Consider the following 19,176-nt stretch of genomic DNA (forward strand, 5'->3'; position numbering starts at 1 on the left):
TCTAAGACTGATCTTGGGGCCTCATGGCCTAATGCCTGGCTGATAAGGTGATACCTCTCATGGTACCTTTGCACATGTAGACCTTCCTGGGACCTCCTGATTCAGTTTCTCCCTGAGGCTACCTCTCACATGGAACAGCAGTCATGAGACACTACTGCAGATAGCAAGAAGTACTTGGTACTATTTATATGCTCAAGAAACGGCTATAATCACCAACAGGAAAACATCTGGGTCTTAGGAGGTGAAAGCACTGAAAGCCTGCTTCCCTCCATCAATCTTGTGCTCAGTCACCTAAGGCTTTGGAACCTCTGAACATAAAGAAAACCTTGTAACTTTTCCTTGGCACATTACCAATGGCCAGAACACAGGCAGCCTGTAATCACCTCAAATGCAGGGGCAGAAAAGGACATAAGGCTGCTGAAATTAAGAGATCGGTGTCAGAGGACCACAGCTGTAGTTCCACAACCGACTCAGACATGTACTGAGGCAGGATCTACTCCCGTTCTCCTTTTTTAAAGCCACACAGAAACCACACTGAACGTGCAATAAGACAACAGGTGCCAGTAGTCACCTAAAGGGTGGTGGGGATGAGGAAGTGTGGGAAAGCTCCAAAGTTTGGAAGGTATAAGAGTGGACCCTCCCGTGCCTTGAGTTAAAAATAAAATCTGATCATGTAACTTTTATAATTAAAAACACCTCAATGGCTTCTAGGGCATTGAAAGAATGAAGTTGGAACTCCTTAGTGTAGCATATAGAGCCCTTTATGAATTAATCTGTGTCTATAGGCAGGAAACCATAGACTTTGGAGTTAAGACTACCTGGATTCAAATCTTGGCCAGCCCACTTATCAGTATGTGACTTTGGGTGTGATATTTAACCTCTCTGCCCAATTCCTTTATTTATAAGTAGGGAAAAGGTGTCAAACACATTTTTCCCCAAAATAATTCTGTCTCATTTTTAAAGGGATAAAAAGTATCCCAGGGCATTTTTTTTTTTTAAAGATTTATTTATTTATTTATTCATGATAGATACAGAGAGAGAGAGACAGAGACAGAGACACAGGCAGAGGGAGAAGCAGGCTCCATGCCGGTAGCCCGACACAGGACTGGATCCTGGGACTCCAGGATCCAACCCTGGGCCAAAGGCAGGCGCCAAACCACTGAGCCACCCAGGGATCCCCTCCCAGGGCATTTTTATGAAGCTACCTTAAACTAATACTTAAAACTGACAAAGACAGCACTAAAGACACACACACACACACACACACCATTTCTTATGAATAAAGATTTTTTTTTTAAATCTAAAAACCAGAAAAAGGAATGTAGTGTCAATTTGAAAGAATGACATACTATAATCAAGTAGGGGCATGTTCCAGGAAGGATGGTTCAATATTAGCACAATTTTAAAAATAGAGTTCATCACCTTTAATTAGTCAAAGGACACAAAGTATAATTGGCATAAAGCCATATGTGATAAAACTCAGCGTTGATTCTCAATTGTAAAAAAGAAAAACTTATGCTAAGATGTATCAGAAAGAAAGTTAGATGATAAAAGATGTTCTTTATTTCCAATATTTGACATTCTACTTAATGATGAACCACAAAGATAGACTTATTAAAATGGAAATGCAGAAATACAACTATCAGCATTATTATTTATTATTATTATTATGGAAGTTGCTATTGAGATAATAAGAAAAATAAGTAAAGGGTATAAATATTGGAAAAGAAATAACTTTTTATTTTTAGGTGATACAGTAGTCTTATTAGAAATCTGGAATAATTAAAGGAAAATCCAATTAAATTGGTAAGAATTTGGTAAGGTTTTAGTTACAACATTCCTACCACAAAATGATTAGTTTTTCTACATGGCAGCATAAGCAAGTCAGAAAATACAATGAGCAAAAGCTTTCATTCACAATATCAAAATATTTCTCCAAAATAAAACATTTAGAAATAAGTGGATCACATTTAAAGAAAACGAGAGTTTTGTGATGGGCATTTGAAAAACTGAGAGATGGAAGTTGCTATCTGGGAATAAATAAGTCAATATTATAAGAACTTCATTTTTCTTTGGAGCATTATATTAACATATAATAATTTAATCCCATTTCTAAAAAGAATATTTTTTCAATTTTGAAAAGCAAATTCTAAAATTCATTTGACAGACCAAATAGGAAAGAATGTCAAGAAAATATTGACAAAGAACAGAACACATTAGGCATATTAAAACTGTAAAAAACCAACAGTATGGTACTGCACAAGAAAAGACCAAAAGATTAATAGGACATAATGGGATAACAGAGACAGATTCAAATACACAAAGTATTGGCTAAAAGAATATGATGGCATGTCAATCACTAGGTCAGGATCAGCAAAACTTACTAACTGGAAGAAAAGAATATTATGTTTCTATCTTCCACTATATAGCAAAATGATTAATAGTTGGAATAAGGAATTATGTATAAAAATGTAATCCTAATGGGATGAGGAAAATATTGATGATGAGAACAGTTGTAAGCATATAGCAAAAGCAGAACTCTTAAGAAGAATATATGTGAAGGGGATCCCTGGGTGGCGCAGTGGTTTGGCGCCTGCCTTTGGCCCAGGGTGCAATCCTGGAGACCCGGGATCGAATCCCACGTCAGGCTCCTGATGCATGGAGCCTGCTTCTCCCTCTGCCTATGTCTCTGCCTCTCTCTCTCTGTGTGACTATCATAAATAAATAAAAATTAAAAAAAAATACATGTGAAAAATAAAAATTTAAAGTGCCCTTAATGTTTAAAAGAGCTCTTTCCTTAAAGAGCTCTTTTAATCAATAAATAAGAAAAAAAAAAAAAAACCCAAAACCCTGCTTATTTTAAAAAGGAGCAGGGATGTAAACATACCCTTGACGAAAGAAATACAAATGGGTAATAAAAAAATTTAACCTCACTAATTTTGGAAGTATAAAAACATATTCACAATCAGAAATGCAAAAAGTAGGTAAGTGTTCTGGATATCTTCTATTTGCCCCTCCAGATTCACTATCCGCTGGTTTCCACTTTAGTCTCTGCTCTGGTAGGTAACTCATTTGGACTACATCAAGAGAGATTCTAGCTCCTCTGGCCTTTAAGTGGGCACAGACAACAGGAGAGTGAGAATATTTATGCCTCTGATTCCCTACTTGAGATGTCACCCCAAAGGTCACTTTTCCTCTCAGGATGGCTTTCTCTGTCTGCTTCTCTTTTTTCACATTCTGGTAACCTCTTCTTCCCTCATCCTTTTCAGTCTTTGGATGGCAACAGGACCAATGATAGTATACATAATTTACTGCATTATCTTTTATATTTTCACCAGCATTCCACCATCATCTTTGTAATTATTATCTCTGTAAAGAGAACTTTCTTGAATTATCCTAATTTGAGTGGATTTCATTTGCTTTATTTTTCTCTTAATGCTTTGCTGTGGTTAAGTTTTATTGATTCAGCATAAGATACTTTAAGATTCTTTAAATTTATAAAAATGAGATTTGTTTTCATATAGCATTATTATATAGCTTTCTTTAATACTTTATAACTATGAATCTAACCTATCTGAAAAAAATTATTATCAAATGCTTACAGCAATATAAAAAGACTTTATAAATGAGAACTTAATGGCTGTATTCACCATTACAGGTAATCAGATCTGGTACTGGAAAATGTGTAGAGGTGCTAAAGAAAAACAATAAAATCGCTATTATTCTTAAATTCAGATAAAATTTAAAAATGATAAAAAAAAGAGATCAGCACGTAGGATAGACTTTCATGCATTCAAACTTGGGAAGGAGACACAAAAGTTAATATAGGCAATTAGACAAAAAATGTTTGAATTTCATCAAAATGTTTCATTGGTGAGGACTATTCTGGCTTTTGCATGAAGGGATACTTGAATAAACTGATGTTTATCTAATCTTTTATCAAATGTATGAAGAATTTTGAGAAAAGGGCCTGTTGGACACTTGGAAGACTAATTATACTTTCCCTGACTTGTACCAACACAAATGTAAATTACATTATCACTAAATAACTACATATTTTCCATAGTTTAACATAAGATAGTATAAATTATTCAATGGATTGCTGCCTAAAAGGCTGGTGTTTTTCCTAGCAACAACTTTGTTTCCTTTAAGAATATTTTAATTTTACATTCAGAAACAAGTTCATATGTGATCATACTTAAAATTTTTTATTAGAATAGAAAGTTAAAAATAAAAACAACAACCCAACCAAAACAAACACTCTTCTTATGGAAGAAAGCAGTTTTCATATATAATGCTATGTGTGTGGGGTGCTTGGGTGGCTCAGTCAGTTGAGTTTCCAATCCTTGATTTCAGTTCAAGTCATGATCTCAGGGTCGTGAGACTGAACCTGGCATCAGGTTCCATGCTAGGCATGGAGTTGGCTTAAGATTCTCTCACTTGCCCTCTGCCCCTTCCTGTCCCTCTAAAAATAAATAATAATAATAATAAAAATAATGCTCTCTGTGTGTGTGTGTGTGTGTGTAGGGGGAAGGTGAGGAAGAGAGAAAATCTCAATAAAAAAAATTAGCCTCTCTAAAGCCATTTGGAAATTAAGGACTCTAAAAGCTATTTATAGTACTGGATTATAAATGAGGCCAATTGTGCTGTTTCAGAAGGCATGTAATAGATTTGATAGTTTCTTGAAGCTTTTGAGAGTTTTCCTCAGGGACAGGATGATGCTTAGAATGGCTACAGTACTGGTTCTTTGAATCAATCTAAAGTCTCTTCACTTTGAGAGAAAAGTATCATTTATTAAATATCTCCTTTATAATTCAAGAACTTAAATAAGATAGCACAGAAAGTGACATACATTGTATACATCTATAGAGATCAATCTGAATATTGAGCAAAAATAATTTTTTAAAAAGACTATGAAATTTCACTAAATAGTTATAATTGGAACAGTAACTAGAATACAAAATAATCTTCTAAAAGGAAAGTAGAAATATGAATCAGAAAGTATAAACAGCAAAAGTAAGCATACTTACAAGGCAAGGAATATCATAGGCTAACCATGTATTAGTAATGTATATTTCAACACAATAAAAATATACTTCTTTTGAGGATACCTTGTACAAGTGAAAGTCTATTCAAAGGTTTTTTTCAGGCAACATACAATATTTCTAGAAGAGAGATTGGAGCAATATAAACACACTAATGACAACACAGAATCAGGTATCTCAATAGCTTAAATTTCTTATATTTCTTTCTTATCTCCCATAACAAATATAATAGGGCCCTGCCCACCAAAGGTGCTAGAATGTTTGATAAATAATTGCATGAAAAAAAATAAATAATTGCATGAATGTGTAACAGAATGAGGAGTGATGTTGTCCCTATGTTGAAATAAGAAGGCTCTATATGCTGTCAAATAACAGAAGCCATCAACAAAAGCCAACACTACCGGGACACCTGGGTGGCTCAGCGGTTGAGCATCTGCCTTCAGCTCAGGGTGTGATCCCACGGTCCCTGGATCGAGTCCCACATCGGGCTCCCTGCATGGAGCCTGCTTCTCCCTCTGCCTATGTCTCTGCCTGCCTCTCTCTCTCTGTCTCTCATGAATAAATAAATAAAATCTTAAAAAAAAAAAAAAAAGCCAACATTACCTGCCCTACAGCTAACTGAAAAGGAACAAAAGTGACTTTACTATTTTAAACTATCATGCAACCCCTTTCCTCCCAGTCTACATAAGGAGATTTAGTTGGAGGGGGCATGTCAACTTTGTGGAGAGCAGTGTTCAAGATCACACGTACCACCCTTTTCATTCCACAGGATAGAAAACCACCTCTCACAAGGCAAATGAGGGTGAGTGCTGATGACAATGATTTGTGGAGATTTGGGCAAACGTACAAGAAGGGGTGGCTGACCTTCTGTTTTGTAGAATAATGTCTGCTTACACAGACAGCATTAAGCTGGCCTCTCTGAGCAGGCAAGAAGTAGGGAGACGTGGCAGTGCTGAGCCCTCTCTGACCTTAATTTCCTAAACTGTACAGTGAGTATAATGACACGTGTCTTCTTTACCTCACAAATTTACTGTAAGGAGCAATTGGTATAACAGACATAAAAATGTTTGGTAGACTGGTGATCTTTATATATAAAATAAGTTGTTATGAAAAATTGGATCTCAAATGAAGCAGCTTGAATTTCATGGTAGTCTAATTTTGAATAAATCATCAATTAACAAATATTTAACTAGCCTGTCTTGGCCATCTTGAGAGAGCTAAAATAACATTTCTACCTCAAAGAACCCACAATCTAGTTGAAAAGGCCAGACTAACATAAATGAAGCAGTAAAACTATACAATAACAGAAAATTCTTATATAGTGCCTACTCTGTGCTAGTTCACTGTGATAAGCATTTGACAGACATGAACTCTTTTAAGTCTTGCAACAATCCTATGAGATAGTTTTTATTATTTGCTCACTTTACAGATGAAGAAATTGGGGCAGAGAGGTAAAATAATTTAATCATTAAGTAATATATATAATCAGTAAATAACAGAGACAGGATTCAAATTGTGTCAGTCGGGCTCTGGAGTTTGGGCTCTTAACCATAGGATTCCATGTATGGAATCACAGGTACATAGTATGAGAATTCAGACAAAGGGAGAAAGACAATACAGGCAGAAGTAGTTAGCAAAATATAGGTGAGGTAAGTAGGACTTGAGTTAGAAGAAATCATCAGGGTTTAGATAAGTAGAAAAGAAAAAGAAGAATGGTGCATAAGTGGATAACTCTTAAGAGTTCTGAAGTATGAATAAATAAGAAATGTCCTATAAATAATTATTGAGCACCTACTAGGTACCACACATTGTGCTTGGAATACAATAATGAACAAAACAAAGATATTTGTTCTTGTAGCACTTACAGTCCGTAAGTACGAAAAACACAATGAACAGACTAGTCTTAACAAGCTGAGCATGCACCCACCCTGGGAATTAGAAGGAAACAGTACTGAATAGATGGGAAGGGGATAGATCATGAAGGATCTCAAAGATAAGGAAGCTTGAGGATGTAACAAATAGGTAAGTACTATAGGATTTTTGGAAGAATGTGTCACATGTTAACAGCAATATCTTAGGAAGACTAATTTGGTTGTATTTGGGAGGATGAAATAGAGATGAGAAAAATGATAGTCGGAAAGACTTGTTAGAAAGTGAATTTTATGAAGATTTAGATTAAAAGATGACATTGGAAACAGAGAGTTTTGCTTTATTCACTATCTTCCTTTTTCCTTTAGTCTTTTCCTTACTACTTGGCCAATTCTCTCCCATCCATGGTGAAAGATACATTAAAACAACAAATAATAAATAATAAAATTACTCTCCAAGGGGTGAGTCCTTGTCTAGCTACTATCCTTTTTTAAATTATTTTTTAAAGATTTTATTTATTTGAGAGAGAACGTGCACACAAGCAGTGGGGGAGGAGTGGTGGGAGAGGGAGAAGCTGACTCCCCACTAAGCAGGGAGCCTGGATGCAGGGCTCCATTCCAGGACCCTGGGATTATGACCTGAGCTGAAAGCAGACGCTTAACCAATGGAGTCACCCAGGCACTCTAGTTACTATCCTTTTATCTTCTTCTCATCTCTACCTTCTCCTTGTCATTCATTCTTGAACTCATTGCAACTTAATTTCTGTCATGATTTAGAAGAAGAAATGGTTCATTTGTCCAGGAGAAAGTGGACAAGTTGGGAATATTTCGTTGGAAAGGTAACATTTGTGTTTAGAATACAAGGATAAATAGGAATTGGCCAAGTAAAGAACTGGGGGTTTTCACCCATATTCTGTGTAAAGCCATTCTATCACAAATATTGGAAAGGTGTTTTGATTTTACTTCTAGGATTTTGGTTCTATCTTTAGGAGATATACTGAATAAAGACAGTGTCATTTAAAATCCATTTTTTCTTCAGTTCAGCCTGGAATGAATGGGACAGAAATTTTAGCCAGGATGCTAATTTCATTTTTAATAGTTGCCTTCACAAGTATCTAACCAGAATTTCTTAGGTTTAAAGTCTCTACCTCATATTAATAATGGTCTCTTCTAATATGCCATGAGCTCTGTAAAAGCAGGGACCAGAATTTGTTTGTTTTTACACTTCTACTGCCTAGCAGAGAGCCTAGAAGTCAGTTCCTACTTAGTAAAATTGGGTGTATTAATGAAAGGCTAAAGGAAAAAAAGAAGACATGAAAAGTAGTATAAGAAACTATATAGAAGATAAAGGACAGAGAGGAATAAATGATGGCTCTTAAGATTTGAATATGGGTGATTAGGGAAAAAAGGATGGTCACAGTGGCAAACAGCAAGTAAGGGGAAGAAAAATTCAGACTCGGATATGTGAAATTGAGGTTGCATAGGGTTTACTAAAGACAAAGTGATGAAAATGCAATTAGAGACAGATATTGGTATTTGAGAGAAGTGAGGCTAGAATTACATTTTTGGAATTATCAGCATAAAAATTAGTTTAAGTTATGAGAAAAGATAAATAATTTGAAGAGAAAGGAAAAAATGGTAGAAAAAAATTCCTAGTTATGGTAGGCACATCTATCCACTGCTGAGAAAATTAAATTATATAAACTATTAATAAGGCTTTTTCCACATGTCTACAATAAATAGACTGCTTGCTTTCTTAGAGCTAGATATTTTGAACTTTTGTATGAAGAAGGACAGATTTTTACAAATGGCATAGGCGACATTAACTATGATTCTCAAAGGAAGTTTAACAAAGAAAAATCATCTTCAAAAGCATGATCAATCTACAAAGATATTTTTATCTTAAATATTTAAGGCAATAAATTGTTTCTGGGGGCATTTTAGTGTTTTCATTTCTCCCTCATGTTTTTAGAGAGAAAAGGGAGAGGTTACTCTTTCTAAGATATAGAAATATAGCATCAGAAATTGAGTTTGAAATAAAACCATCACGCTCTGGAAGCTGCATGATACAGCTCTCACACTAGACAATATTTTTCTCCCTTAAATGCAAGAGGTAATGTATATGAACATGAAGCACAAAGAAGAGTGGATAGAATTTTTTTCAGTGATTAGGGATTTTATGCTAAAATTTTCCCAGATGTGCTCCTGAAAAACTGCATGTAAGCTAAATTTCTATAAAGAGAGTAATTCTCCCTTTTATATACAAGATCATTTTGGAGATATTTCATCTCTCTGGGCCACAGTTTTCTCATGTATCAAATAAAGGGGCAGGAGTAGATATCTTATGGTTCTTTTTAGCTCTAGAACTCCATGACCTTATTTCTGATAGATTTTTCAATTAGCAATAGGTCCCAAAACTTTTGCTTACTTCCTGGGACAAAAGTTAGACATCTGTAGGTAATACTTAATGACAACAGAGGAGTTTCTACTTAAAAAGATTCAGGAATGCTTCTAATTGTGAGGCTTAGTAAAGTGTTGCTCATAAAGCATGACTAGCTTATGCAAAGTTAGATCAGTGAGAACTTATTGTATTTCATAGACAGGTAGCTGGGAAATATTTTTTACTTCACATAGGTTGAAGTGGGGGCAGAAGAGATGGAAGTTACAATAACAGAAGAACTCTCATCTCAGTGATTTATGGGACAAAACCAATATCAACATAGCAATGTGTGAGAGATGGTGGTGTTGATGCTGTTGTATATAAATTTCTAAAAGCTTCTGGAAATAATTTTTGAAATAAAACCAGAATCTGATAAATTTCCTAGTCTGAGGTAAACAAGATGAAAGTTAAACCTGAGCATGGCTCCTCTCAGCTGCACTCCTGAAACTGGAACTCACGACACCTTCCTTCCGGAATGTGATTGAGCTGCTATTCCACATAGGATGTTAAGGTCAGCTTTCAATGGCATCAGAGATTCAGGGAGTAGAGCCAGCTGGTGACTAAGAGGTCACAGTATTTTAGTTAGTCCAATAGGTATTTTCACCTCAAATTCTAATGTCAAGGTAGCCTTCATTGGAACTGGGTTGCTGATTTCATTACCCTTCTCTCTCACTCTTAACCTTTTCCTTATACAGTGAGGTGATTACACTGCTATTTTTGTTCAGTGTTCCTTGTGACTTGGGAAATTCCCCCATCATTCCCCTCACTATACAACGAATGCATGTCAAATAAATGACCCAAACACTCTCTGGCTGGAAGCCTCAGTAAATCTCTGTGGAGGAAAGTCTGGAGATCTGCTTCTCTCATCCTTATTGCCCTGCCAAGGACAAGGTAAATGAGCTCTCTAAAGTGCTTGTGGTATTAACAGTTATTACAATGATTAATATCTAGTGGAATGTTCAGCTAATATCATGCATCAGCCAACCATTTTTATCTTAATATAATTGAGATGTCCCAAGTGAAGGGAAATTCAGTTTCCCCTGTGAAGACAGAAGACTGTTAAAAGTTTTATGAGGAAGGGGATACTCAGTTGTCTCTAATCTCAAACCATTTATTTTAATATACTATAAACCATCCCAGACAATTCTTATGAGAATATAAAGAAATATTAATATTCATAATATGCTTACTGTATTGTATTTCAAACTTTTTTTCACACAAATGAAGAGATTTAATGAAATTAGAAAGTTTACATACATGTCACAACCAATCTAATGCCAGGGTCATGGAGATGTACTTTAGTTTTATAATACATAACACTGATTATGGAATATGAATTGATAAATCTGAACGGTTCCTTTTCATGTGAACTTTTTAAGAGCCCACTTTTTCATATTTCTGATAGAAAAGAAGAGTATTTTATGGATAAACTAATTTTTCAATTAATTTAAGATCTAACTAGAGTTCTAGATTCTGAAACATAAATTGGGCATAAATAAACAGAATTTTATAAGAAAGCCTAATAAATTATTTGATGTACAAAAAAACTGTATAAATATAACAAAAGTCTATTAAATGTAACAGCAAAAGTCTGTTAGATGTAACAGTTAGTTACAACTAAAATTACCAGCTTATCATAATGGAATAAATTAGTGCAATATTTATTCTAGATAGAGTCTATTTTAAAGTAGTAACTTAAAAAAAGTCTTCATAGCCTCCATTTGGCTTAATATAACATGACATGCAGTTAAAAAGTTACATAAGAAGTGGTGCCTGGGTGGCTTAGTGGGTTAAGCATCTGACTTTTGATTTCGGCTCAGGTCATGATCTCCAGGTCATCAGATTGAGCCCTGCTGGACGTGAGCCTGCTTAAGATTCTTTCTCCCTCTCTTTCTGCTCCTCCTTCCCTCTAAAAAAATAGTTCTCTAAGAAAAGGAAAAATATTTGATAAAGGAGTTACAAGCAGTATTTCTTGGGGTGAAGTAAATCTTCAAAAAAACTGTAATGACTATCAACATACAGATATAATTCAACAATTGTACACCCTATTACATTAAAAAAATTCTTTGGCACTTCTGGCCACAGTGACAGACATTTGGATGTGTTCAAAAGTATATATTTATAGAAAAATAGTTATTCTATTACAAAACCAAATGAAGTTAATTATTAAAACACATGAGGTTACTTTAATTGAAGTGATAATAATGGTAAGAAAAAAAATAATGGTAAGAATACCATATAGAATCAAGAATTAACCAACAAATGACAAGTGGATATACAAATACACAAGTTGGTACTAACCTCTCAGGAAAGGTAATTTAAAATTACTTATGATTGCATACTACTAGAAATAATTATCTCCTTTCCAGTTAAACAAGATACAAATAATCTCTTGGTATCTTAAATTTAACTGAAATTTATGTTTTAGCTTTGGTTGGTAAGTTTTCAGTAACATGTCATTGCTCTTCAAATCCAGTCAATTTCTTTTTTTCAACTCCGTCTCAAAATCATAGGATTTCCCATTCCGTGACATCTTATAGTATTTATATCCAATGATGAGCAAGGACTTTCAAATATCTCTGGCTTAAACTAAAGGTTTGATGGTTTCTGATAAGACTGATACTCTCTACGTAAACAGAAATTAGGACTGACCCTAGATTTAGAAGGGGCTCCAAAGGAAACAGGTCACATAATTGGTATGGCAAAGGTGGGATTCAAAAATTTGATGCTGTATTCTTAATCACTATGCCAAATAGTTTATAAAATCTTTCTATTGGTATAAAAAAACCTAGCTAGAAAATATGATAAAATAATAAAATATCCCAATTATAATAGCAACAGAAAGGTTAACATAGAAATAATCCTATCAAAAAATATGCAGGAAACTTTAAAATGCCACAAAGGAACTTAGAAAGAAGACAGGAAGATTCACTTTGCTTTTGCAAAATATAAAACACAATATCATATGCCAGTTTTTCCTACTTAGTTGTAAATTTAATTCAATGGCAATATAAATACCAAATGATTTTTCTTTCCCTAGGGGAGGGGAAAAAAAGCCAATTTTACTATTCATGCAGAAACAATGGCAAATGTGTGATATAATTATAATTTTAATAACCTCTTGCTACTGGAAAATAATCTGAATGAGATGAATATAACTGAAAAAAGGATTCAGAAATAGGTATAAATTCATGTAAGAATTCAGTGCTTTTAGAGAATAATAAGAAGAATAAGGGCTTTTAGAATCAATGGAAACTAGTTTATTCAAGTAAACGAACATGTTGTTAACCTTAGACTAATTCAAATATCTATTTGAGAAGTATAAAAGTATAAAATCTATTAAGTCAATCTTTCAGGACCCTACTTATCTACTCTTTGCTAAGTATTTACGTAATTTCTGTAGGATTTTTGAACAATAATCATAATTCAGATAGATGTATTCTGGAATAATACCAGCTTAACAAGGGTTTCCAGTTGCTCATTTTGGCTTTGCGGGGAGGGGGAATGAAGAAAGAAATAACCTTTAGCAATGATTCTCTAGCAGATGTGAGAACGCTGCAGATAAAAGCTGCCTTTTCTTTTGCATTATGCATCTTTGTTAAATTCTGTGTTAGCATCTGTATAAATCAGGTTAACAAACTGAATTTTTAGTAGATTGATTTCTAATATGGCTTGTTTATTTATTTTGCATATTTTATAGGATATCCTGGAAGAAAGGTTGGAAAAAAACAAGGACATTGATACTTTGGCATTGTGAAAATGATTAGACTCACTGAATCCTGTATATAATAATGGGGTCTGTTGTTGCTAGCCTTTCGACAGAATTGTGCCAGAATCCATTTCTCTTTAAATGCCATGGAATGTCACTGATACATGAAATGACATCCCTGAACTTTGAGGTTGCATAAGGAAGACCTCAGTGCAAGACCCCAGATATTCATTAGCAAGTTGGAATTGTGGTATCTGTGCCCATCACTCTTCATGGAGAAAATATATTCTATAGACTTACTGGTGGAAAAACATTGCTACAAGAGCTGTCTCAAATCAATACTGAATTAAATCTGGTTGCAAAGGAATAAATACTGTCACCAGCATACTTTCCGAGCAACTGCAATGTGGATATGTTAATGCTGCATCAAAGCATCGTTCTGATGTCTGTAGGGAAGTGTGCCATTGTTTCAGATCCAATCAGGTGCAAGCATGGGCCAATCTTAAGTAGAATACTCTATATCATGACAATTGTTATTTTCATGAAAGGTGACAATAATTCATATTTACTTTCGTGCTTCCCATCAAGAAATCCACCCCAATACTCTCCTATTCAAAACTTCTAGATATCTCTTGTCCTTCTCAAGAACACTACCCTGCCCACTGGCTCTCCAATCTTCTTTAATATAGTACACTCTAGAAATCTCTTAGTGCTCCTTCAGTCATTATGTGATTTTTTTATCTGGCTATGGAAATTTTTTCTGTTCTTGTTTCACTTGCTTTGTTTACAGGGCACTGCTCTATTCAGAACTGGCTTGTGCGTACTGAGATCTCCATATTCAGAGAAGTAGAATTTATTAATTTGATGATTTAGGATGAGGAAACCCATGGATTTCTATATTCAGAGGAAACAAATATCTTTAATATGTAACTATGAATTTTGACTTCCTAGGATAACTTTACAGAAAAAGGATAATAGTAAATGTTTAAGAATATAGTGACAAGATAAATAACATGTAAATGTTTCAAGCTTCAGAGAACAGTGAAATTAGATTTTTTTTTTTAACTGAGAAAAATATGAAGGGTTACCAAGAAAAAAACAATGATAATAATGCATCACTAATTTAGTTTCTTGACCTGGAAATAAAGAATTATCCTTGAGTCATTTTGTGACATCTATTTATTGATTCTGTTTCATTCCACAAAGGATTTGACAATTTGGTTCAGTTTACCCTTCCAAACAATCTAATAACATGTTTTTATCCCTACCTGATATATTATTGTCATCTGCCAAAATAGTTTTCTGGTTTGCTGAATTAAATTACACCCCAAATTTGTAACTGATATACTGTGGGAAAGAAAGTTTCTATAAAATGATAATAATCTTGTTAACTCTGAACTTTAGCTTGTCTTAAATATACTTGAGACTGGAAAACTAACAACATGTTTGTAATGGGGGCAAGGCTGGGGCACTGCTGATATTCTTTCCCTTCATCTGAACTGATGTGTTCTCAGCCACCTTTCTGCATGCACCCTCAATCAGTAAACTATTTTGAAAAGATGCAATAAACACTACTAGGAAATAAGGACTGTGAAAATTTCTCTGTAACTGCAAATCCCTTAGTAGATTAAACTATCAAGTGCTCGGGCTGTACTAGATGCTCAATAAATGTTTGCTGAATGAATAAAAGTTAATCAGAAGTCTCTTAAAATGAAAAATAGAAGAGTAAAATAAAAGTTTAAAAAAAAATCTTTACATTTGATCTTGATTTTTATCCCCTCCAACCTTTCTCTTGCTTCTTTACATTTCTTTTGTTGAAGAAAAACTGTTCATATTTTTCAGTTTTTAGGGGGGGGATATTTTGTCATTTTCAATTCCTGATGCTGTCCATGTTATAGGACAACCATTTCTGTGTTTATGCTCATACGTGAGCATGTCTTGATACCCTGTAATTATTACTTCAAACATGACACACTTTCTGAGTTGATTTAATAGGGTTTCCTTTTACTGACCTCAAGAAAGAAAATACCAGAAAGTATTAGGGAACATAAGTTTTTTGAGTCCTGGATGAATTTCTATTTTTTTCCCACACGAATGGCCTTTGAAATTCCACTGTTGTAGGTCAGTACCTCTGATTAGGAACTTCTTTCAAAAGCAGGACAAGAAGGGGGGGAGGAGCCAGAGAGATTTTGAAAGCAGTCAAGACAAAAAAAAAGAGGCTCAGAGAGTCAGTAGGCTGAGATTGCTGAGTAGTGAAAACATCACCTGATGGTTGTGAAAACAATAGTGAAAACATCACCTTAGTGAAAACAGTAGTGAAAACATCACCTAATGGTTGTAGTTCATGAAAGGTAACTTGCCAAAAGAGGTTAGACATAAATAACTAGAACACAAGTAGATTAGTATAAAAAATATACAAAGGATCAATACAAAAAATAACACCATCACCATAAATATGAATGTCTTATCATTGAAGTTTTTTCCCATTTTGAATGAATATTTCTGTTTACCTGCAAAGTCATGAGAAAATATTATGCACATATCATGTTAAGAATCACCCAAAGGCCTTAGTAAAAACATAGATTCCAGGAGCCAACTTTTGGAGAATTGATTTAGTAGAAATAAGATGTTTGTGAAGTCTCAAATACATATTTTCAATAAGTATTATAGAAGATTTTGGAGACCATTCTTCAGATATCTTGTCTTACAGGAAATAGAGTAAGACACTGGTTAATTTGAATTAATCTTTTGTTAATTCATTCAAAAATACTGATTACTATTTATTGATATGCCGAGTATAATAGGCATTGAAGATACAGTGGAAAATAAGAGATAAGCATATAATACATAAATATGTAATTATAAGTACAATGCATTCTATGGAGGAAAATTAGGTAGCATGTCTGATGAATAAGGAGCTGTGACTAAGCAATAGAGAGCTTTGTTCAGCTGAGAGCTAACTGGTATAACCTTAGTTTTGGTAATTAATTCAACTAAATACACATATGTTGAGAACACACTATTTCTCAGGCACTGAATTAGGCCCAGGGAGTCCAGAGATAAAATGATTCTTTCCTTAAGGTAGAAGTATGTGTGAGGTATTCCTAAAACTGGGAGAAATCTAAAGCATAGAAAAATATGAGGGAAAGACACCTACGGAAGAACTTAGTAAGTAAGGTAGGCAAGGGAAAGATCATGCAGAGCCTCATAGATAATGTTAAGAAATTTGAATTTTATCATAATAATAATGAGACGAGTCTTGATAAGAATTTTGGTTATAAAAGATTACTAATAATATATGTTGGTTAATTGAATTTAAATAAAAATAAATTTTTGAAAAGTAAAAAAATAAAAAAAAAGAATGTAAAACAGCCAACATACAAGACGATCTGGAAGAGGAAGAAAATAGTTGAAGGACTTATATTGCCATATAGTAGTATTCAACACAAAGTTTCAATTTATCAAGGCAGTGTGATTTTGATGTAAGGACAGAAAATAATTTGAACATTTATGATAAATGTTTAGATTAGATTCTGACTTCCTGAACAAAATATAAACTATTTTTATTGTACCTCCCTACCCCCCAAAAAAAGATTATGTTGAATGTGGGCCAGAATCCAATATGGCTAGAATCTTTCAAAAGGGAAATGAAAAATGTGGATACACTGACAGACATTCAGAGGGAAGCTGATGAGGGAGAAGATGGCTATGTGGCTGGAATGATGCATTTACAAGCCAAGGAACATCAAGGCTTATTGGCAGATACCAGAAGCTAGAAGAGGCAAAGAAGGATTCACCTGTTTATCCATCAGAGAGTACACGGCTCTACCAACATCTCAATTTTGGATATTTAGCCTCCAGAAGTGTGAGATGATGAACTGCTGTTGCTTTGAGTAAAAGAAATTTAAAAAAAAAGTAACAAGATTTTGCTGGTTGAAGTCTGAAGAATAGAGAGGAACATGAATGGATGCAGCAGGAAGTTACTGTTAGGAAAACAGGTAAGAGATGATGGCAAGCTTGTCTAAAAAATAATTTGTGACTTTTGTCAGGGGGATGGAGAAAGTAGAGCACAAAGTGAAGTGAGCGTAAGAATGATAGGTGTTGGGGTGCCTGGGTTGCTCGGTTGGTTAAGCATCTGCCTTCAGCTCAGATCATGATCCTGGGTCCTGGGATTGAGTCCCTCATTAGTGGGTTCCCTGCTCAGTGGGGCCCTTCCCTCTGGCCCTTCCCCTCCCACACCCAAGCTTTCTCTTTCAAATAAATGAAATAAAAAAAAGAATAAGATAGATATGATAGAGAATAAGATACATACGCTCCTTGTGTGTGTGTGTACATAATGGAGTAATTTAGTCATGTAAATTTAAAAAAACTATTATAGAATGTGATATTCTCTATCTTTAGATCTACATGCCTGGAATTGAGACAAAATGTAATAATCTTGCAATCATTTATTCCTTTTTTAAGGATGCGAGGATATTTATCACCAAGAATTTAAGAATTTGCCTGGGAATTTTAATTCAGCTCTCAGGTATAAATAGCTAATTGAATAATAACGAAATAATCTGGTAAACTCCTGATTATGGTGAATGGATTAAAATATAATGACAGACTTTTATAAATGATAAAAAGATTAATTATATGTAAAGAAAATAATCAGCTATACTACTAAATACTGAGGAATAACAGCATAGATTTCAAAAATAGTAAACCTTTATCCATTAAACTTCACTTTCTTTAATATAATGATATGGCTTTTGCAGGTAATTTTAACCCAAACAGTTTTTGATGAAGTGTGATTCTGACCAATGTTGTTCACTTCCTTAACTTCAGAAACAAGTTCTCATCAGCTCCGTCCAACTTGGAGGAGTTCACTCTTTGACTAGCAGAAATAAAAACCTGACTTAGTTTAGAGAGAGATCAAAGAAATTCTCTGATGATTAGCTCTGCTTAGGAATGACTGTTCATATCAAGATTTTGTTTCAACATTAGCAGACTTCAGAAATCTTGCTAGTGGAATTATTGTCCTCTCAACTAAGGCATTTCTTGCCAAAGACTAAGAGCTTCCACTAACACCATTCTTCTCAGAATAAGGGGTCAAAATTACTTAAAATACAGACCCAATAAAGTCAGCTGAAGTTCAGAGTACAAGGATATGTCTCCTTGGCTCTGCCCTTTCTTTTGATCTTCACTCCTCTTCAGCAACTTATAGAGCTTCATTTTATTAATATGAAGTTATATGTTTTTCCCTATGATATTTATGACAGAGTAGAACATATTTTTGAAATGGCAAAACTCATCATTAAATAAGTGTAATAAAAATTAAATACAACTTGCATACATAATATGATGATATAACCAACAAGGAGAAAGGATTTCTGATAGGCTTAGACTATAGAATTCAAGAAAGGTACATTCAAAGCAAAAGATGGCTAGATGCAGATTAGAATAACTACATTAAATTATTAAAGATATAATTTCAGGTCTGTGTATTTAAGAACTCCTTTATTTTATTGTGTATAATTACAACTACCCTGCTTCTTCAATCTCTTAAGAACTTAATATCCATAAAGTTATAAGGTGTGTATTATAGTAAAATCTTGGCCTATATACTTAATATACCAGAACATTAACAGTAGAACTCCACAGTATTGCAAATTCTCTTGTTAGCAGAGGAAATGTGACCTATTCCAGTGAATGGGCTCTTTACCAAAGTTCAGTATGCATTAGAAAGAATAAGTAAAACAAAATTAGATAAATATGCAATATTATTTTTATTTTCCATACACCTTTTATTGGGAGAGTATTGAGATTGTTCATGATAATGAAAAATGAATTTTTGATGTCATTTACTTACATAAACCCTATACTTCAAAGGCTCATTTAAATGAGTTGATAAGGACAATCACGAAATATCTATTATGTGTAAGGCATTATGTGTTAAGACAAATGTCCACTTTAGCTGTATCCCATATGTTCTGATATATGGGGTTCTCATATTATTTTCTAGATACTCTAGAATTTTCATTTGGAATTTCTTCCTTATCTGAAGAATTAAGAAGTTGTTTAATTTTTTTTAGTTAGTTTTTAATTTCTAAGTAGTAAGAAGTTATTTAG

The 19,176-nt window shown here is 34.0% G+C and overlaps 1 protein-coding gene and 1 long non-coding RNA gene across 9 annotated transcripts in view; one reads left to right on the top strand and one right to left on the bottom strand.

Moving 5' to 3' along the window:
* Positions 1-13,447, top strand: part of LOC144303818 (uncharacterized) — a 53,745-nt gene extending 40,298 nt beyond the window's left edge. For 2 of the 3 annotated variants that reach the window (XR_013370788.1, XR_013370785.1), the window contains 2 exons: positions 10,049-10,244; positions 13,054-13,447. This is a non-coding gene — a long non-coding RNA (uncharacterized LOC144303818). The remainder of the gene's footprint in view (positions 1-10,048; positions 10,245-13,053) is intronic. The other variant, XR_013370786.1, reaches the window with a different exon arrangement.
* Positions 1-19,176, bottom strand: part of TBCK (TBC1 domain containing kinase) — a 222,592-nt gene that overhangs the window by 42,120 nt on the left and 161,296 nt on the right. The window contains exon 24 of one of the 6 annotated variants that reach the window (XR_013370784.1): positions 9,767-9,913. The exons of the other annotated variants lie outside the window; for them this stretch is intronic. The gene's annotated coding sequence lies outside the window, so the exon portion shown is untranslated. The remainder of the gene's footprint in view (positions 1-9,766; positions 9,914-19,176) is intronic. 6 annotated transcript variants of the gene reach the window in all.

Source organism: Canis aureus, chromosome 33 (assembly GCF_053574225.1).
Source record: "Canis aureus isolate CA01 chromosome 33, VMU_Caureus_v.1.0, whole genome shotgun sequence".
NCBI lineage: Eukaryota > Metazoa > Chordata > Mammalia > Carnivora > Canidae > Canis > Canis aureus.